The sequence below is a fragment of the Pleurodeles waltl genome, chromosome 1_1 (genome assembly GCF_031143425.1).
Source record: "Pleurodeles waltl isolate 20211129_DDA chromosome 1_1, aPleWal1.hap1.20221129, whole genome shotgun sequence".
Taxonomy (NCBI): domain Eukaryota; kingdom Metazoa; phylum Chordata; class Amphibia; order Caudata; family Salamandridae; genus Pleurodeles; species Pleurodeles waltl.
In genome coordinates, this window is record NC_090436.1 from 155,556,141 (window position 1) to 155,578,963 (window position 22,823).

The 22,823-nt window shown below is 42.7% G+C and overlaps 1 protein-coding gene across 4 annotated transcripts in view; it reads left to right on the top strand.

Moving 5' to 3' along the window:
- DCC (DCC netrin 1 receptor) overlaps window positions 1–22,823 on the top strand; it is a 1,057,140-nt gene that overhangs the window by 377,091 nt on the left and 657,226 nt on the right. The gene's annotated exons all lie outside the window — the stretch shown is intronic.

Below are 22,823 nucleotides of genomic sequence, written 5' to 3' on the forward strand. Positions count from 1 at the left end.
TTTGCCAAAAATGCACACCACGCCCTGTTGAAACAAAATATGCAGACTGTCAGGTGGAACCGTGATAACTGAGTAATGCATGTCTGCAGCAATATCCCTTAATAAAATCACAAATCGCTCTTTAATTTTAGCATTGTGCATTGTGCATTGTCACAATGTTTTGGCAGTGCCTAGAAGTGCTCCAAAGGGAGACCTGGTGGATAGGTGGATTAGTGGATTTTGCAGATCTGGGTATTGGTATTTCCTAACTGGCCTCTGTTTATTATAAAGCCTATGTTCCACAGATAAATACTATCTGGTAAGGCAATTGGGAGAGAATGTAGTGGAAAATAAGAAGACAGGGATAGTGTTAAAAGGGGCAGAACAGTGGAAGGCGGTACTGAGACAGAAACCAAGAGAAATGGGTGGTAAAATGAAAAGGAGATTGGGAGGAGACAGATAGGGATGAAGGGTATTGGGTGATAGAGACAAGTGTAGGTTGGCCAGGCAGGACACTAGGGAGATAGTGAGGGTGACAGAGACTGAGACATAGTAATAATGCAAAGACACGAGGGCACAGAAGACAGGAGAAAGATACAGAAACAATAGGAGGTGATGATAGAGTCAGGGACAGGGTGATTGGGACATTAGGGAGGCCACTGAGGGAAGCAGTGTAGTGGTTTTGAACGCTTTTCTCAATGCTCAGACCATGTAGTATCTAAGGGTGGGGAATGTCCAGGGTGTCTTGCTTAATGGTAAGGCATTCTGTGGCATTTCCCTGGTACCGATCCTACCAATGGAGTTGCCACATGCATCCTAGTCGTCCTTATTGACACATTTCTTATCATCTTGCCAACTCTTCCTGACATCTCCAAGAGTGCACTCTTGTCCACAATTATTTACTTTAATATTTGTGCTGCTGTAGCATTTAGACACGGTGGCTCTTGTCACTATGTTCATCTAATCATTCATGCCCTGTTTCACCTCTCTGTCTTTCTAACTTCCCTGCTTCAAACCCCAACCTTTTACCAAACCACACAGTTATTAGTATTTTCTTATACATATATATATATATGAAAATACTAAACTGATGCACCACAGAACATTAAAACATAGATATATACACATATATATATACATTTTGTAGCACATGTTATTCAGTATTTTGAAGAGAAAATAGTCAAATATTGAATTGCCTACCTTATGTTTTATTTATCGTTTCCTTTCCAACCAGAGTGATTTTTATTGATTATTATAAGTATGAGGTGAGTTATTTTGTTGCTTGGAGAAACTGCTGGCGTCACTCAAAGACGAAATACATAGCTTTCTCCACTGTAAAGAAATCAAGGGTGCTATGGAAACACGCTTGCATCTCAGTTGAAATCTCAGGAGAGCTACCTGTCAAACGTACTGTTTTTCATTTGTATTCATTTATTTTTATATACCTTTTTGTTTATAATATATACGCCACCATACGGTGAAATTATTTCAGTAATTCATTCATTTAAAATTAAAGATTGCATTTTTCTGTTGAAGGTATTTGTATGGCATGGGCCAAGGCAAAACCAAACCAAACTAAACCCTCACAGGAGAGTACACTTCATGAAGATGAGGATGTTTGAGAGGGAGAGCCAAAATTGGACATCTTCGGAACAGATTGGTTTTAAGTGTTTTCAGAAGCGAAGTGTAGTTGTGCTGAGTCTTTGTTTAGCTGGTAGATGGTTCCAGACTCTCTGGGGCCTATTTGCAATAGCATCAATGAGTACGGGAAGTAGTACTACAAGAGTATTCTCTTAGGTACTCTTACAAGCCTTTATGAAGCAGCCCAGAAACATCCAACTCCTGATAATAAAGGAGAAAATAGGACACTGTTCTCTAACTGCTCCCATTTAGTTGTCATTTTAGAAGTTTTGTCACCAACAAACGAAAAACGTAAGAGTATGTAAGAGTATTGCAGGAGTACTATTTACTTTCTCTAGAATGGATTTGTGAATATGTCCCTTTGTGGTTGGCAATAGAATGCCTGATTAATCGACTTGAGATTTTTTCAGACTGTAAATTGTAGAGAAGATTTACCTCTAAAATGTGTTTGTGCTCTTGAGATTTCTACTTTGTAATTGAGGTAAATTGGGATGGAGGGCTGAGTGAGTTGGTATGACAACCAATCCGTAATTTGCAATCAATTGTTTATGTTAGACGCATGAATGGCTGCAATGAGCTTGAGTCATATTGCACTTTCAACCTTTTACAGAACTCAAAGATGTAGTATTGGAAGTAAGATGGAAAGATGGAGGTGCAAATTCTGATCAGCTTGATTGTTATGCGGTGTCAACTTTAGGTGTAGTGTTGGAAAAAATGTTAATTCCAAGGAAATGTTTTTATTGCATTTTTTAAAGGATATTGTATTTAGTGGTGTGCTGCATGCATTGTAGTAATCTGGCTCTGGACAGTCCAGAAGGAAAATCTTAATGTGGGGTTTCTATTTGCTTCTTGTTAGTTCAACCAAGTACAAGAAATGCGTTATTCCCTGCGACTTCATCCTCCTATACTGCTGGGCATGCCAGAAGAAATGGCAATTAGTAAACCAAGTGTAAATTTAAAAATCAGTGTTCTTTCTGGTAGTTTACAGAGAATAGCTGGGATTTGAGTGGGTCATTTCATCGGTTGAAGTCGCTAATCTAACAATGAATCAAGAGAATTTAGGGTCATATGTACGAACACTTTTTCCCATAGACACAGAATGGGTAAAAGCCTTTGCTACATCTGGCCCTTACTCAATATCACACATTGCTGATTGGTCCTTCCGCTGATAGGAGTTTGTTCCCTGGATTAGTGCAATCTCTGAATATTCATCTGCGCTCCTCCAAAGAAGTCGCCATTGTATTGGATAGAATGTTACTTTCTCATGATGTTCAACCTTGATTGAAGTCAATCTGAGACATTTTAGATTGGCGCGGTTCATCTGTCCCTGCTATGCATCTATTTCACTAGTAGCGACAACAAGATCTCAAAAACAGATGTCATCCAACCCTATTGTATCGTGACTTGTCAATTTAAATTCTTTAGTAAAGTTAGGTCTGCGACCTTTCGAATAACTGCAGTGTTATGTAAATTGAAGGTGTCTGCTAACATTTGTATAGAAGTGTTCAGAAAGTATGAACTGCAATTGTACAAAATAACGTATTATGGGGCCAACACATTGCAGCTGAACTAAACATATGCATGACAATGACGACACCATTATACGCATTTTTCTGATCACCTCCAGTTTTCAAATGAGTGTTCGGTCGTGTTGTAATCACCTTGCAGCAGGGAGTATCAAAATTAGCTTTGGCCTGCATGCATGGCCTGCATGCAAATATGAGAACTCAGCCAGGCTGGTACCTTCAGTACTATTAAGCAAGAATGAGAAGATGGCTACTTAAAACAGTCAAAATATTAAAAGTGCTAAACTTGTTTAAAATTAACTCGATGTAAACAAGCCAATGATTTTCCAGTGGTGTCATTGGTGCGTAAACCTGTTGTATATTACTTTGAATTGAAGACATATCCAGTGTCACAGTGTCTCCATGGTTTAGATGTTGCCTTGCTATTTACTAACAGGGATGTAATACTCTCCAGAGCAAGCTTAGTGATTGTATGTACATTTGTATGTATCTGTTTCTAAGACTTTCTAAAATATACATAATATTACAAATGTGACATTTAAAAAATGTAAAAGACCTTCAATCTCAAATTTGCTTTAAAAAAGGAACACTACAAATTTAACAAATTACTTCAACTAAACCAATTTCATAAAAATAATCAATACCCTAACATTAATGTCTTTAAAAAAAATATCTATATTATATATCTTACCTACGGTCTACTCTTTTACTGTATTGTCTTCAATGCATAGGTGTTTACCAATGCACGTTTTCTTAAATACTTTCTATTTTCAAAGAGTAAGCTGTGCAACTTTTTTCTTTTCTAGAATACCAACAAGTAGGTTTTTTCTTGCTTTTCATTTAGGATGGTTGCTTTCAATCCCTTTTACCTCTGGAAGTAAATTCCACAGTTTAATTTGTGGGGTGTGAAGGTGCCTAACAGTTAGGGCCCTGTTTACAACTTCATGTTACTGGGTCTGTGGTAAATGTGCATGCAGAAATAAGGCTAATGTACCGTAACCATGGCAGTACAGTGGAATTACTTGTTAAACCTCATAGAATCAGGAATCACTGTGTGGAACAGGATTACCAGTAATAAAACAACACAGAATACCAAATTTAATGGAGCTTAATGTATACATTTATCACCTGCTCTAGGCCACTGAGCTTGGTTTGGGTGGAAGGATGGGGTTAGGCAGTATATGGAACATAATTGGAAGCCAAGTTCTGAAAAAGGGAGCATTACATGCTCCCAACTTAGAAGAAAATGGGAATACAGGCAAGCAGCTGCAGCCAAAGCCTCTTCCAATTTTTTCTGAGCAAATTTAACACTCAGAAAAATCTGTTTTTTTGTTCCAACTCCTAGGAAAACTGGTTGCAGGAACAATGATCCACTCAGAATCAGGCAGAGCGAAATTCAACAAGATAATTCCACTGCACCTGACTCATATTCAGAACATTATCAGTTGCACCCCAAAATAATTGATTCAAAGCATGGATTTGGAAGATAAAGTGGCAAGAGTGGCCTGGATGATATTTATAAAACATATTCCTCAAACAAATGTGCTTTTCAATGAACCACTGTTGGAAAATGACCCTCTCGGAAGCATCACCCCAGACTCTTTGCCATTTTCCTTCCTCTTTTTGCTGTACCTTTTTGTTGCCCGTAGGACTCAGAGCACTCTACCACTGCCAACCAGCACTAAAGTGCATGTGCTTCGCCCCTAAATATGATGACACTGGTGCATACCGTATTGGCATTTTTATTGTAATGATAAGTCCCTTGTAAAGCGGTGTGCCATATACCTAGGGCCCGTACTTCAAATGCTACTAGAGGGCTGCAGCACTGATTGTGACACCCACAACAGTAGCCTTTCAAACCTGTCTCAGGCCTGCCACTGCAGCACCTGTGTGTGCAGCTTGCTACCACTCCGACTTGGCTTTTAAAACTACTTGCCAAGCCTTAAACTCTACCTTTGGTTACATATGTCACCCCAAAGGAAGGCCCTAAGTAACTCTAAGGGCAGGGTGCTATGTAAGTAAAAGGTAGGACATGCTGCTTTATTTTTTACTTGTCCTGGTAGTGACAAACAGCCTATTTCATTTATCAGTACTGTGAAGACTACCCCTGTCACAGGCTAGCATTCAGAATTCCTTATACACTTTAAGCTGTAATTCCTCTTTAGAGAGGAGTAGCTTTTTCATGTTTCATATGTTTGGAATGGTAATGATAAACCCCCCCGACTGGTGAAGTTGGATTTAACATTACTGTTTTAAGAATGCCACTTTTAGAAAGTGGACATTTCTCTACACTTACTGCTCTGTGTGCCTGACAGCCTGTCTCCAATACAAGTCTGGGGTGGGTGACAGCTACACTTTGTGCATTCCTCTAGAGAACCACCACACAACAAGGATAGGTATGTCTGAGTATCCATCTACATACATATGCATTTTGATGGCCCTGACTGAGCAGGATGGGAGGGAGGGGCTAACACCTCACTTAAATAGGCAATGTCCTGTCCCCACACACAGTACTGATTACCCCCCACAGACTGGAAGACAAGACTGGGTTGAAAGAAATACTTGTGTGCTTCAGAGAGCTGCTTTGAAGTCACCTCCACATCAAGTCACTTGTACTGGGTCTCTGAGCCCCCTGAAATGGCACACTTCTGGATCTTGAAATTAACCTCTGTCAGAAGGACTGCTGTGCTGCTTAAAAGACTCAACTGGACTGCTTTTCTGGAAGGAACACTTTTCTGTGTGTTTCCTTGCTGCCTACTGGTCCCTGACTCTTCTGAAGGAGAGTTGGTCCCTGCCTTCTCTCCAGGTCATCTCCAAGGGCTTGCTGGCTTGCCTCCTCCTGAAGAGGTATCAGGCCTATAAAATACTTCAATATCCCCCCTACAACACTGCTGGACTACGCAATGCCTGAGTCTTGCAGCCTAGTTCCGCCCAGGATAACCAGTCACCTCTTGACCGGCAGAAGGGGCTCTACAAAGGTTTAGAACTCTGATTTTAGACCTGCCACTACAACCTACAAGAATCAGTGCCCACACTGATCAAAATTGCTGTCTCTGTCCTTTAAAGGTTAAGGCAAGCGCCAAGGGAAGCCCTTCCAGTGTGGCTCACTCACCATTGCCCCAGTAATCAGAGCTCCCCCAGTAACGATGCATCAGCTTGGCCCGCCCACATCATCAGAACCAACGCTGCGTGTTGACGTTGGAAGCTCCGAGGTGAGAGGCCTGATCGAGGGGGACTGCTGCATCTGTGCTTTTCTTTTGAATTGGACTGCAGAGTCTGTTTCGAGGACAGCCCAGTGCGGCCCATCATCACAACTCCTTCCAGTCAGGAAGCCCCAATGATGGGGCCCTGACCGATGAGGCTGTCGCCTCCACTGCTTTGGAGAAAGGTACTGTGTGTGAGATAGGGACCCCTGACATCCCAGTAGCTGACCTATGCACTCGCAGGAAGCTGGCATTACCCAGTTGCTCTGGTCCCGAGGGACCCGGGGAACGGTGTTTGCCACTTTGAGCACTGTTTTGGCCACAATATTGCAAGAAAGGAATAATGAATCTTCCCTATTTTGAATTTGGGTCATTTCTCCCCAGTTAACATGACAGCCAGTGACTAGACAATGGTGAGTGCTGCTGAAGCCGTCTACCAGTATACTTTTAAAGTGCATAACTAGAGTATCTATTCTTGGATTTTGTTGTTGTGGTCTTCTTTTGAACAGTAAAGAGTCCACTATTTTTTTATACCAGCGTGGAGTCTTTTTGTGGTGTTTTCACTATGTTACTGTATCTAAGTGTGCACATATTCCCTATACATTGCCTCTTTAGATTGGCTTGCCTGCTCTGCGTCAAGCTACCAGAGGGTGAGCACAAGTTATCTCTAAGGGTGTATCTAGCTTTCCCTGACTAGAAGTGGTGATTCCTGCTTATACAGGAGGCCTACTCTGACAATCAGAGACCACAATTTCTAACAACCACATAATAGGCTTTAAAATAGATGCATGTTTGATCCAGAAGCTAGTGTAGCGAAGGAAGACTGGCAAGCCAAACAAGGTTCAGATTGATAAGTTTAGTTTATGTTATAAGAACTAAATCGCACGACAATAGATCATTGGTATTGTGCAATCAAGAGGTGGGGTAGCAATTAGCATGAAACCCTTCTTGGGGAATGCAGTGCATGCTTTGATACAACATAAATATAGTGCTAAATAATCACCTGATACTGACACGAGATATTTCAGAGGCAAAAAAGAACAAAACACGCTAATAATCTTTTTCTGCCTAGGGGCGCAGCACAAATTCCAATTCCTTGCAACATTTGCCCACAGCTAATAGCTGGAGCTGTTCTTTTATAGTATTTACTTTACGATAAGTAAAAGCACCACAGTCGAACAATGCTGATAAAACCTTTGTGGTTTTAGTGGTTTACCTCAACCTCTTCACGCTGATGAGCATTTGGGTATGTTTCTCACTGATGAAGAAAATTAGTTTCATAGGAAGAGATGCAGGAGGCGGTAATAAAATGAAACTGAAAGGGTGAGCAACCATGTGTGACTTATCGAACTCAATAAACTGGAAGGGTAGCCCCAGTTAGCAAGAGCCACTGGCAGACAGTGGTATAATAAAACATATTCACTCCATGCTAAAGCAGTGAAGTAGACCCCAAACTAAGATGGGCACTGAAGAAGGAATGTCAAATCCGATAAATCAGAGTGATTATCAGTGCCACATCATTGCCACCATGCACATCCATTCACAGTTAATCATCAGCCTCTAGAATGAAAATACTGATTCTCTTACCATTGCAAATACTATTTACCTAATATCCAAGATATTATTTTCTTTGTGCAATCACTACTGCCCCCAAACCTTGAAGCAATGGTTGAGTGAAACAATGTGACAAACAAATACGTGGATCAGTGTGAGCCAAGTAAACGTCTCCAAAAGAGGGAATCTTTCATAAAGAGAAGTTATCCGCGAAGAAGCAACAAATGTATTAATCAACACCAGATGTATGGTGTCACCCAATTCTATTTTCGGTTGAGGCTGAGGAAGTAGGTCAACATTGCTCCTATCTCCATCAAGAGCTTCTCATGACTCCTTGTGATGGAGTATGTAGAGATTAGCCACTTCATTTGCAATGGGCCACCTTATAAATTCTACAACAGGCTTGAAAGCTCTAACTAGGTAAATCAGAATAACATCAGTGTTGGACTTGGCCCTATGTTCAAACATTTTGCCCTCACTCCTTCTGTTGTTTGAACTTGTTTTTGTTGGCTTTTGGGAATCTGCACTTTATCACTGCTAACCACTGCTAACGTGCTGATTCCCTAAAATATGGTAGAATTGGCTCACACCTCATTAGCATATAAAGGAAAGCAATAGGGTCATTGTGAAACTTTTGCAACTGTTTGGAGAATGATCCAGGAGGCACTCCGCTTAGTATGCTTTTTCAGTGTTCTGAGTGCCATTTCTACTCAGGGACTTGTTATCAAGGTCCTCTCTAAAGAGAAGGGTAACACCATCTCTCACTGGAAGTGTTGTCTTGTTGTAATATTGTTCAGGCTGATAGAGCATATATCACAACATACACGCCAGGTCTTCACTAAGCAAGATTCTGTAAGGTACAGAATTTAAATCTTGACTCAGTGATAAGATCGAATATTTGAGAGATGCTAATCATCATTGAATTAGCACTGATGAGGAAAACATTCATGCTGAGGATGGGCGTGCCGCCATAATCAGGAAATAGTCAGAGAATCATTAATTCTATAGTGGGTCCAGAAAGAGACATCACTAAGGTTTCAATGCATGTGTATTGCACAAGGAATACAAACAATACTGCCTGATAAGAAATAAAGCAGGAGCTCACCCGAATAATGACCTGGATGGCAACCCTAGTAAATACAATGGCTTAAGGACTGCAAACAAGCCAGTACACAGAAGCATATCTGCTGCGCACAACTGCACTGTGTCCATATAGTTGTAGTATCTACCAATACATGGGCTGAACATCTGTCCGCAGTCAGTAGGCATACAAAAATACCCAACTCACTCCAAGCAGCTCAGTGTGAGGAAGATAAATGAGACACCAAAGAGGCAATAGATTTAACCAGGAAAACTAGTTAAAATATATAACTCAAAAATAAAGACGACCGCAAGTCAAAGAAATGCAATTTTATGGTAAACATTCATTTGCAATTAAAAAATTAAGTAAACAAAATGAGCTAGAATCTGAGCCATGCGCACTGAGACTCCCGAGAAGTGCCACGAGATTCATGCAAGTGAATAGTAACAAATTAAGAATATAATCTGAATTTATCAAAGCCAAAGCATTTAAAACAAACATTGCTAATGCCATCTGAGCTGCTTTTCATCACTTTCTCATTGTTTCTCGGACGCACTAAAAAGACCTTACATTGCACCTGCCCCAGGGTGTGTGCGGTGATTGGCAACTGACGTGACCATGCTGACCCCCTGCTGTCAATCACCGGAGAGGATGTGTGAAGTCGACAGCAGTGGTGATAAGGGGTGTGATAGTGATAATCACTCTTTCCTAAAACAGTTTTTCACAAAAAACTCAAAATTGACATTCCTGAGAGGATCTGGTTTAATTGCTATAAATGCCTGGAGATGAGAGATGGTAAGAGGCTATTAGCTTTTTGAGAGTAAATAACGGTTAAGTGACTCCTGGTTCCTCCGTCAGTCAAAGCACGTGGGGAAGATGAAGATCTGAAACCATCATACAGACGTGCGCGCGTGGGAGGGTCGCCGTAGCTCAGAAGAGAGAGACCTTTTGGCGCCCAGTATCTGAGCTACGAATACTAAGGCCCATATTTATACTTTTTGACGCTAAACTGCGCTAACGCAGTTTAGCGTCAAAAAGTTTTGCGCCGTCTAACGCCATTCTGAAGCGCCATGCGGGCGCCGTATTTATGGAATGGCGTTAGACGGCGCAATCAGACCGGCGCTGCCTGGTTTGCGTGGGAAAAAACCACGTAGACCAGACAGCGCCGGCGTAGGGGGAAAATGGCGTATGGGCGTCTTAAAATGGGGCAAGTCGAGGTTACGTCGAAAAAATCGTCTTAACCCGACTTGCGCCATTTATTTTCGACGCCCATCCCCCATCAACATGACTCCTATCATTGTAAAGATAGGAGTCATGCCCCCTTGCCCAATGGCCATGCCCAGGGGACTTCTGTCCCCTGGGCATGGTCATTGGGCATAGTGGCATGTAGGGGGGCACAAATAAGGCCCCCCTATGCCACCAAAAAAAAATATAAAAAATAAAAAATTATACTTACCTGAACTTACCTGAATGTCCCTGGGGTGGGTCTCTCCATCCTTGGGGGTCCTCCTGGGGTGGGCAAGGGTGGCAGGGGGGGTCCCTGGGGGCATGGGAGGGCACCTGTGGGCTCATTTTGAGCCCACAGGCCCCTTAACGCCTGCCCTGAGCAGGCGTTAAAAAGTGGCGCAAATGCGCCGTTTTTAGCCACGCCAACTCCCGGGCGTCTCTTTTGCCCGGGAGTATAAATACCACGTAAAGGCCTGGGAGTCATTTTTTAGACGGGAACGCCTCCCTTGCATATCATTAACGCAAGGAAGGGGTTCACGCTAAAAAATGACGCACATTCCGGGAACTTTGGCGCTATTCGCCTCTAACGCCATAGTATAAATATGGCGTTAGTTGGCGTTAGTTTTGCGTCGAAATTGCGTCAAAAAAAACGACGCAATTTCGGCGCAAACGGAGTATAAATATGGCCCTAAATGTAGAAGTCTGCTTCGGTCCTTCAACGTGCGTCAGACCTTTTAATGCATACATCACAAAAGCTTGTGCTTGCAGACCTATTGATCAGCCTGCTCACGGGCCAAGGGCACTGACTGCACACTGACTACTCACAGAGCAATGTAGGGTGGCAAGGTGGATGAAAAATAGTTATCATAGCTGTACGGGTAGCATTCACGCGTCACGGGAGGCCACAAAAATACATTTAAATATGATCCGATAATAATTGAAAGACATTTAACCAGAGCTGGGTTTGAAGTGATAAGCGCTGTATGTTTTCTGTTGGGAAAATATGCTTGTGGATATTTATTGAAGACCAGCCTGGAGCCGCGCGCAGAAAGCGAGCACGCATTAACAGCTCGCATACGGCGAGCCTTAAGGATCAAACAAGCCATATGTTTGCTTAGAGACCTGCCATCAGTGCCTTAGTCCTATTTCAAATACTCTCAAGGAGATGTGACATATTTCTTTTCTCCCTCACGAATGTTGATGTTCTAACTTTGATATTAATTGTAAACCCCGGTCCCCAGTGATTTTTTTTCACAGCACTTATCCAGCAATTGTTTGATATTATAGAAATGAGACATGCATGAATGCATGCTGATAGAGTAACTCTTCGCTTTAGATTCTGAGACAAATGAAAAGACTTGTGGGGACTTTCATCTCTCCTTTTTGTTACCGCCCCCCCCCCCCACAGAAATACCGGGAAGCTGCAAGTTGTAAGCGACCCTAGTGCATTGCATTAAGCTAAGGTATCAGAAACATGCAAGTTCTGTAGATGCATGTCATTGAGGATACAGCAGTGTAGACGCTTAATAGAAAAAAGCATGTTTTACACTTATGTTTCTTCATAAGCAAATGGAAGGTTTATTCGTAAGAGTGTGTATAGTTCCCAGCACACGTGACTGAGAAGTTGACTATTTATATTTGTATAGTAGATACCTGAATAGGCCAAGATTAGTCAGTCAGTCTGAAAATCTTTATTCGGATGAAATGAACATCCATAATTGTTTCATAACACACTATAAGAATTATAAAAAATATTAGGCAACATATCAATATAAGATAAAAGTCAGCATGCATATGTTAAAAACAACTAATAAGGTACATTAGCCGTATACAGAAAAATGCAATCAGAAATTATGTGCAAATAATTATCAGGCAACCGGGGGTAAAGTGTCTTGGTCGCCCATAAAATGCTTAGAAGATCAGATCAAGTTTACCTTAAATAGTCTCCTCATAGTTGGACAACAAGATCCCTCCTTTAAAACATTTTCTATTTTCAGTTCCTTCTTGTTTTGGCTGCTAAGGGTAGGTCCAAAACAGAAACTTGAATAGTCTAAAGCAGATATATCCCTACCTGATCCTCCCCCGATCAGCCAACCAGTCATGCAATATCGTCAGTCAAATACAATGACCCAAGGTATAAAATTCTAAAAAAAAGTATTAGAATGATAATTGCTAGTTCTTAAATCTTTAAAAAGATAAACAATCAACCAATACTGCCACTCTTTCCCCACAATTCTTCAGTTTTTGAAAGAAGGTTTCAAACTTTCAGATCCTTAATTATACGATCACTGACCATAACCCGCTAGTCCTAAACTTAAATGTAGGGCTACCCTTGACACTTGTGGGACAGGATTAATAGACAAGGACTACAGCTGGACAGGCTATAATTAAGGGTCATTACCCACTGCTCGAGATGTTAGCAGAGGTTAATACCCTCTGCAGAAGACATTCAGCACTGTTGGTTCACAAATTACAAGTCCAAGCTCGAGTTGAATAAAAACTCTCACTGAATTAGAAATCATGCAAACAGAAGCCCTTAGTACCAGAATTCTAAGCATTATTATTAGACAAATCACAGCTTTTCATACAGGGCACGAAACCTTTTAACTTATTGCAGGCAAAGGCACTAAAAGAAAACTTTTGGGAGCACATCAGATTGGACAGTCTCACACAAACAAATAACCAAACATTGGGCTGGCCATCAATGTTTTGGCTTTATCAGTGCTTGTCATGTTTTTGCAAATCTTTATTGTTGAAAAAGCTGTTATGCATTAATCATTCAAAACATACATTGGCTAAAATAAAAAATATTATTTTGATCTAAAAAATCACACATTACCATAGCAGTCCATGGCCCTGAACTGAACTATTAACCAATGGCTGGAGTAGGCTGAACTATTGCCCAATGCTATGTGGTGTCGCTGGCAAACAACAAGTGTGAAGGGCTCAATAACAGACCAATGCTTGAAAAGGGTTGTTTGAATGCTGCTATGAGAAATTATATCATGAATATGATTTTAGTAACATCCCGAGGGCTTGGGCTAGAGTCAACCCGTCAAATCAATGGGTGGAAGTGAGGTGATGCAAAGAAGCACAGAAAAGGGGGAACATTAAAAAAAACATACTTTTGGGTGAACATGGAAGGAAGAAAGAAACAACAAGGGATACTTTTGTGTAAGTATAATCTGCGATGGGATCAGTAGTTAGGCAACAATAGGTAGTTGAAAAAGAATACTGAGGGGAGTATGGGCGGTGACATAGACTGAGCCTAAATATAGCTCAACAGATCGAAGGGTCAAAGTGAGCACTAATGAAACAGGGTACTAAAGATACACTAAAGGATTCAGAGTTAATAAAAAAGGGGAAAAAGAATCACGTAGATAATTTATTGAGAAAATTAATGAGGAGCAATGTAACTCAAATGCACAGTACTGTTAGATAGATTAATCTGACCTCCTTCCCCAAATTTCTCCATCTCACTATACTTTCATCCTGTTTCTCGATTTCATTTCTCCGTCTGTCCTCTCCATTCCATTGATGCCATGTTGCAGCCAGAATGGAGCGGTTATTGCAACCTGCTAGATATCCATTTCAATAAGGGCACGAAAAGCAAGTGTGGTCACATAAGGAAGAGCTGCAGAAGGTCTTAGAACAGTGTGGAGACCTGAATCCCATAAATTATTCCATAGAATCCTAAAAGAAGAGTCACATCAACAAATATGGAGACCACTTGTTTTGTTGCCAATCCAGTTCTCTCACACTGATGAAGCCCATGGACCAAATCCTTCTTAGTGACTAGGCAAAACTGAGTTTTGGATGTTTGAGGCCAGATCACAAAAGTGCTCCTGGAGAAAAAGAGTGAATTTGGTATTACGGATTTGCTAAAAAAAAGAAAAAGTGCATCCGCTTATGCGCCAAAGCTGTATTTTCTGGGTGTTGTCAATTGTGTTGAGATGTGGCCTCCGTTGTATACCACAAAAACGAGTACAGAAATATTGTCCTGCAAAAATATGATCTCTAGAATATGAACTGCCACTCTAGCATCAAGGTTAATTTCATGCACTCAAAGAACGTGAATGCCATAAATATTTTAGCAGGACAATAAAAACTGTATCATAGATGCAGTCAATAGGCAAGAAGACCTTAAGACCCTTGGGAGGGAGCATGGAAGGGGCGCGTGAAGAATGCTGTGTGCCATCTATGGGGTGATGTGCTAGTATGATCCCCTCAGAGAGCTGTTATGGAGGGAACCACAGGGTTCATGAGTCAAATGTCCTCGACACTGACTGACCAACAGTGTAGGCATAATATGCACTCCTGAACCTGCAAAGTAACCACCACTTTATTTTTATAACGGGGTATTCAACTCTGCTTTGTGTCATGTTCCACATCAGCACAAAATGGGCTGTGTAGATGTATCACAGTCTGATGCATGGTATGTTAAACAAGCATTGGCAAAGTCAATAAGCCTCGCCTATGAGCTCTATTGGCTTTGGCCATGTTTTCTAACCATGCTGCACAGCTACGTTTTACAAAAAAGCACTATGATGCAGCCAAAGTTATCACATTTTTTTAAACATGTATTAAATTTGGTCGTGTCTTAGCTCTTTAACTTTTTGACTTTAAGGCATGTGCTCCTGAGGCAACATGGAGGAAGACCAGAGGAGCGAGAGGACACAGGGAGTATACAGCAGTTGAGAGTAGGCTGGTAGCAAGCAGCCCGATAATGGATGGTGAGTTTGTGGGGGTTGGGAGATGCAGACAAACAATGAAGGGTGGGCAGGATAGGCTGGGGCAAGCAGAAGGAACATGGAGGATGGGCAGGAGGGACTAGAGGCAAGCACAGCGACAAGCACAAAGACAATGAACGTGGAGGGTGGGACTGTAGACAAGCATGCAGGCAACAGAGGGTGGGCAGGAGCTGCTAGGGGATGCAGAGAGTTGGGGGACTGGACAAGCACACAGACAATCAAGGGAGGGAGGGTGGAATAGCTTGTGGGAGGAACATAGAGAGGGGAGAAGTACTTGAGAAAGACAGCTGGAAAACACATGCACTCATGTACGGTGCTTAAACAAAAATGAAAAAAGTAGTGCGTGAAAACAGAGCATTGAGAGGACACAGTAATGTTTCCATGCTCCAAGAAAATGACAAGCATACCAAGAATAAGAAGCAAGCAAATAAGAGTGACAACAAAGCCCACCAATAGTAACAATGCACCCCTGCATGCCCACTGTAAGTTAACAAAAGTTCTCACAGGGGAAAGTTCATTCAATGTCTTAGGCAGGATCTAAAAATTGAACGGGGTCATGTTTTGAAGAACTATAATTAGGAAAAGTGATTGAGTAGAATGAGTGAGAACGAGTTGATGGTGAAAAGTTCATTGTGGCTTGTAGTTGCATGTGATGTTGGTTAACAGATAAAGGAGTTACAGCTGAAGACACAGTTAATAAGGGTGATAACATAGAAAAAATGTACTGTGGATAGATATATGAGATGGAGCAAACTGTATGAGTTTGCATTTGAAAACAGAATATGGTTTCATTACTAAAGCTTTATTCATCTAGGCGCATGTACCTAATCACAAAGCATACGACAAAGAATGAAAAAGTTCCCACATTTCCCACTAAGTCTATATCGTGATAGACATAAAAAACAGTACGCTTGCCACATCAAAGTGCTATTGTTTTACCAATAAATCAATACCTTCAAAATGCTTAAAAGCACTGTCTGTCAAACATAGCAAGCAAATATGCCTACATTGATTAATAAAAAAGTGAGGGCCCCCTGGTAATAAATGTTCTAACAGTATGTGACGGGCAAACAAAATAAGCAGAAACTGCCTCTCCAGCCAATTCTAAACTTTAAAATGTCTGATCTCAGTTTGGAATCAGGTAGGAATGACATAAACAACAGCATGGTTACTCACATGTCAACATTGTGAAGACATTTACCTCACCTGAACCCTTTTGAAAGGAGCATAATGTTATGGGCTTAGAATTAGCTAAAACTTTCCATCATCAGATCCCTGGCTCCCCTCTGACAGCTTGAACAAGACAACGAGTATTTACCAAAAGATATAAAAGATCCAAAACTGGTTTCATACAGTAATTAATTTTCAAGAAATAAATCTCTTTTTAGTCCTAAAGCATAACAATCAGAAGACAACAGAAATTGCACTAATTTACTCAAAACAGACAGAGTTCCCTACACCACACCCTCTAAACATTTACAAACATATTTCAATGTTTATATTATATATGTGTGGCCCGACGGTGTATGATCGTTTTAGCAATCAATTTGTAGTCACTATTTCAACAATAATAAAAGAAAAGAGAAAGGTGTTTTCTCACCAACCTTGCCTCTTATGGAAAGGGACATTCTTCTAGTCTATAGGCTAATTCAGAATTGTTTTACCAAATCGATGAATGTACCATTAGTAATAGAAATTCACCTTCCTTAAAAGCTTATATAATTACTCTGGAAAACGTGGGAACTGACAGGTATTTTTACTTGTGTGAACAATTCAGTAGGGAAGATTTCAAATACAAGTTAAGTCAAGCACAGAGGTACTTCTAAAATATGGAGCAGAGGAATTGGGATAACACAGCAGGCAAGAGATGTCTGGATATTTGGGAGTTTGAAGAATAGCAATCAGGTAAGCGAGACCAGTTCTGAATGGTTAGGATTAGAGAGTCCTTTGATAAGTTCTACTAAATAACAGATACTAGGATTATACATTAAAATGCATATGTTACTTACTTTAATTATAATGACTTGATATATACCTAGTATGCTCTGAATTAAATAGTGAAAACTATACAGTCACTGATAAGCTATAGTCCAAAAACAATACATCATAGTAATTTTCAGAAACGTATGATGATTAGAGTTTAAATGAATACAAAGGTAATACGTTTTCTGAAATGGGCCACTTGATCCCCAAACGCAGACCTCCTATCTCAACTGCACAGAGGGGTTATGCCTGCAATAAACATGGACCTGAGAAACAGAGAGTCTGGAGAGAGAGATAGTTTGGAAAATTCTTTGAAAGCAGCCTGGGTCCTAGTGAGCTTGGTTCATAACATACACTATGCAAGTGTCAAGAACTGAAACATATTCAATCAGTTGAGCTGTGAGGTCCCCAAAGCCAAGTAATAACAGTGACAGTTATAAGACACAGAAGCTGGACATTACGGATTGATGGAAGGCCTAGTAAAGGTCAACACAATTGTCTAGGCTGCACCATTGTACTGGTGGTTGTGTGTCACAATATCGAGGACAGAAATACTGACCTGTCAAAATCAGAATATCATGAAGGCAAGTGTTGCACTGGGTCCTTTCTGCAGGGTCATCCCCATACTTTTTGCCTTTGCCCTCCACTTTTTGCTGAATTCGTTTTAGTTGGCTTTAGGACCCTGCACACTTTTACCACTGCTAACCAGAGCTAAAGTGCTTGTGCTCTCTCCTTAAAACGTGGTAACATTGGCTTATACCCAATTGCCACATTTAATTTACTTGTAAGTCCATATAAAAGTGTCACTACCTGTGAATAGGACCTCTAAATGAAATGCTACTAGTGGGCCTGCAGTACTAATTGTGCCACATACTTAAACAGCACTTTAAGCTTGTCTCAGGGCTGCCATTGCAGCCTGTGTGTGCCGTTTCAAACTGCCGTTTCAACCTGGACAAGTAAACCTTTTTCCAGGAGCTGGGCCCTGTCCAACTTATACTTGAATAGGCTGTGTCCTGCCTACACACAAAGGGTTGCATACCCCCTGTAGGCAGTCTGGAGCCAGGAAAGCAAGGCACCTATGCACTTCAAAGGAATGCCTCTACAAACGTCACCTCACTTCAAAAGGCACAGTTGGGTATATATATAGGACCTCAGACACCAACTCTTCAGTACACTTCTGGACCTGTGAATACTGTGCCAGTAAGAAGGACTGCTGTGCTGCTGAAAGGACTGTCAGTCTGCTGAACCTTTTGCTCTGAAGGACTGCTGTCCTGCTGTGCTGGCCTACTGCCTGCTGCCCTCTTGCCCTGGTGAGGGGAACTGGACCTGCATCTTTTGAACCCAGAGCCCAAAGTTACTCCAAGTGATAGTTGACTGTCCTCATGATTTGAAGCCTCAGGGACACAACGTAGGTGTGTCCCCTGGTGAACAGGGTCTAGACTGATTTGCATATGGCTGGGTCCAAACAGGGGTGGCATGCTGGGCAAAATAATGATGGATTAAACCCAGATCTTTGTGACTGGGTATGAATGGTTGCATTATTCAGTATTCTGTCCATCATCTGTTCTTTTTGCCTTTGTCGACCTAAGTAGCTCTAAGTGGGAAGGGTATGCCCAGACGTGGGTCCTGTGCTCACTGAGCCACTGCATTCACACTAGTCTGGCTGTTGAGGGCTGATACTCTGAATCTAGTCCTAAAATGCTTGTTTCTGGTCCAGGAAGGACCTGGCCTGGCTGTTCAGGCTGGACTGTTCTCATAGGGAATAGGGTCAAGACTGATTTGAATATGGCTGGGTCCAAACTGGGGTGGCATTTTGGATGGATTAAACCCCGATCTTTGTGACTGGGGGTGCATGTTTGTATTGATCAGCACTCTGGCCATCATCTGTTGTTTTTACATTGAAAAGTGGGCATTTCTCTGCTCTTACTGCTGTGTGCCTTGCAATCTGTCCCTAATAGGCGTCTGAGCTAGGTGACAGCTACACTTTGTGCATACCCTCTAGACAGCTATAAATACAGGAAGGGTGGGTGGGTGTGACAAAGGACCCATCTGCATTCACCTGCATTCTGATGGGCCTTTCTGAGATGGAAGGGTGGGGGGAGCTAACACTTACACTTCAATATGGAAATGCCTGTCCCACACAAGGGGCTGATTACCCTCTACTGGTAGTCTGGAGCCAGAGCTAGGAAGAAAGGATCTCTGTGCACTTCAAGGAGCTGCTTTGAAGTCACCAGCACTTCAAAGGTACATTTGGGTATAAGAACTTGGTCTCTCACCCCACCAAATCAGTACACGTCTGGACTTGGGAAGAACTCTACTGGAGTAAATACTGTTGTGCTGTAAGGATTGCCAATTTGCCTGGACTGACTGTTCCAAAAAACTGCTTCTTTGATTTGCTGAGCTGCAGTACTGCCCTACTGCCTACTCATTTCTGCCTTGCTGACGACAATCACGAGACCCATCCTGCTGAACCCAGAGTGAATCAAAGGCCTTGTTGTCTTGCTCACTGTTCTTCTGCGGTCTCAGGGACATCAAAGGCTGCCTGCAACTCTCCTGGTGTTGCTGAACTCTGTCATCTGTGACTCCTATCCTTGTCTGAGGTGCCCCGTCCAGTCCTGGGCCTCAGATGTGGGTTATGTACCTGATTTCTGCCAAAAAGAGATGCATTGCCTTGAGTATGTGAGAAATTATTCCGCAATTTGCTCCACTGACGCTGAAACAGAGACTGTTTAACAACAGCGGATTCACAGCCTGCACGTCCCGAAGACAAAGCTCTGTGCAGCTGGATGACCATTGTTGGAAAATGGGTTATTGGTAGGGCAGGTAGGTACCTACACCTAGCAACAAGCCACTAACCTCCACATAGGTACAGTTAGGTCTCAGTAAATTAATCCCAGCTCAACCCTTGGTAGCTTGGCAACGAGCGTCAAGGCTTAATTTAGGAGACAAAGTGTAAAGCATTCAAATATCACAAAACAGTAATTAAATAAAACACAGGAAACAGTTTAAAAATCCAAAACCAATTTATAGAAATAGTTTGTATTTTTATCTTTAAAATGACACAAAAACGATTAAAATCGGTTCAGGGGAACCGGAGATATGAATTTTTAAAGAATTATTACTTTTCTAGCGCTTAGAAACAAAAAGCGCCAATCGGGTCATCTGGTTGCACCTCGACCGGGGCAAAGTCAAACTTTCAGGCCGACCGCGATGGAGCCCTGCTCGGCTACAGGTCGCGGGAGGCCTCGGTTAAAAAGTTACCTTCTGACTTAGTCTTTATTTTGAAGTTTTTCTTCACCGGGACGAACCTGCCAGTTGAATCCGACCTCCTGGAGCCCTTGTCCGGATACGCGATGTGGGTTTCCTCGGTAGAGACTTTTACCTTCGGACTTAGTCGTTTTTTCGAGATGAAAATCCTTCGACTGGGGTAAACCTGGATCTTGATCCGACGTCCATGGAGCCCTTCTCGGATACGATGGCTGGGAGGTCCCGGTCAACTTTTTACGTTCAGACTTAGTCTCTTTTTTGGATGTTTTTCTTTACCGGGACGAACCACGAAGTCAGGCCGGGTCGCGGTTGAGGCAAGCCGGCTGGAATTTCCGCGGCGGGTCGGTCCCTCTCTGGAGCTTTTTTCCAAAAATTCTCAAATCTTTTCCAAACTTCTGGGGCTTCACCCAGATGTTCTTTTAAGGTTCTTTTGGGGTCCACAGCTCACCCCAAGGGTCCAGAAGTTCTGTGATGGTCCTTGGGGGGTGCGGACTTCAACTCCCAGAATGCACCTGGCGCAAACTCCTTTTTGGCCACTGGACAGTGGTCAGCTGGTCGCTTTCTTCAGGAGTTGGTGCAGGGGACTCTGGTTTAGCAATTTTTCACCTGTAGCAAACAGGGAGTCCCTCCTTGAACCAGTTGAAGCCAGGCAAAGTCCTTCTTGTGGTGAAGCCCAAGTGTGCAGCTGGTGCAGTCCTTCTGAGTGCAGGTTCCAGGTGCAGGCCAGGGGTCCAGCAGGGCAGTCCTTCTTCTCCTTAAGTTCCTTTCTTGTTGAATTCTGGAGGGGATCTGAGGTGTGGGTGCAGGTCTGCCAGTTTTATCCTTGCTCCTGGGTGAAAAGCAGGGGGGCCCTGGTTCTCCAATCAGGGACAGGGTCGTCCCCCTGTGATGACCACTTCCTGGGAAGTGTGGCAAAAATCCATCCCAGAAGGCAACAGTCTCTAAAAATCCAACATGGATGAATCTGATTTTTGGAGGTTACATCTGGCTGAGCCCACCCACTGGTGTGGCTAAAAATCATAAACACACCCCTCTCCTGCCCTCTCCTAATCTAATCAAGGGGGCACCTAATTGTCTGGGGTTGCAGGATGTGGGGGTGTTGCTGGGTGCTGCAAATGTCCTTCTCTGCCTTTGAAGACCAGTTTGGCAGCCCTCCCCCTTCCTGCCTCACCATCTGCTGAGGGGAGATTCTCTCCCCCAAGCACATTCCTTTGTGTGAAGCCTGGCCACTTCACACCTCATCAAGGCAGCCTGGCAGAAGCTGCTGCAGGCTGGCCAATCAGAGCACAGCAGCAAAAACAATGCAGAGCTGAAATTGGCAACTTTTTAGGTAAAGTCTAAACTTTTTACCTGAACTAGTTATATTAAATCCAACAACTGGAAGTTGTGGGATTTATTACAACAATTAATTTGATACCAAATTCTTGGTATGTAACATTTAAGGAGACTTTAAAATTTAAAATAAAGTCTGCCCATTCTAGCCTATGAAGGCCATTTACTTCAATGAGGGAAAAACGAATTTGGCTGTTTTTACCTCACCAGGGCTTATAAATCTATTTTTATAAAGTCCCTGCTTATAGTTACATGGCACCCAGCCCTAGGGGCACATAGGGCACACCTTAGAGGTGACTTATATGTAAAAATAAGGTAGTTTAAGACTTTGGAAGTACCTTTAATTCCAAAGTCGAATTTGCATATAACTTTAATTTAAAAGCAGCCAGCAAGGCAGGCTTGCTTTTAAAATGACACTGGGCACCTCAGCAGTTCACCTAGGTGTGCACCACCTATGCTGTGGTCCCTAAACCTACATGCCCTACCATATACTAGGGACTTATAGGTAGGTTAACTTAGCCAATTATAATTAGCCTAATTTGCATATCCATTTTACACAGAGCACATGCCCTGGGACTGGTTAGCAGTCCCCAGGGCACCATCAAAGTCAGGAAAACACCAGCAAAAAGAGGAAAATGGGGGAAAAAAGTTATGGGGCCTCTGCAATCAGCCCTGTTTTCTCACACAACGCCCCCCCCAGCCCACACGCCCAGGAGACTCAGCCCAATCCTGGGAGAGTCTTCCTTGCTTGTTAGGCGAGGAAGACAGTGAAGAAAACTGGCTGTCCCTTTGCAGGGCCTACTCTGCCTTATATCCTCCTGTCAGGGTCACTCCCTATGGGTAGTGAAGCCATCCCAACAGTAAAAGGACCCAACTCAAACTGAAACTTTCCTCTAGGGGGGTCTTCCTCCTTTCTCTCTGCCAACTTGGGTAGTGAGGTGCCCACCTCCCCTACTCCAAACTTTGCTAGGGCAACACCTAGCTTACCCAAAGAGGTCACCCAACACTTGAGCAACCCCACCATGACCAATAGGGTCAGGGGGCCTTCTTTGCTATTGGCCCTGGGGTCTGCCTCCCAGGCCAAGTACAGTGCTGCCAGGAAGGCTAGCACCCAGCAGAGGCTACTGACAGCTGTCAGTACCCAGAACCACACCCTAAGCTCTCCACTGACAGGTGGCTGAGCTGCTTTAGGGGCAACTTTGGGGTCCTGGCACCCCTCTTGCTGTCTAGAGTGGGGGGCTACCACCTCCTGTGGCAGACACCCTCCTTCCACTCTCCC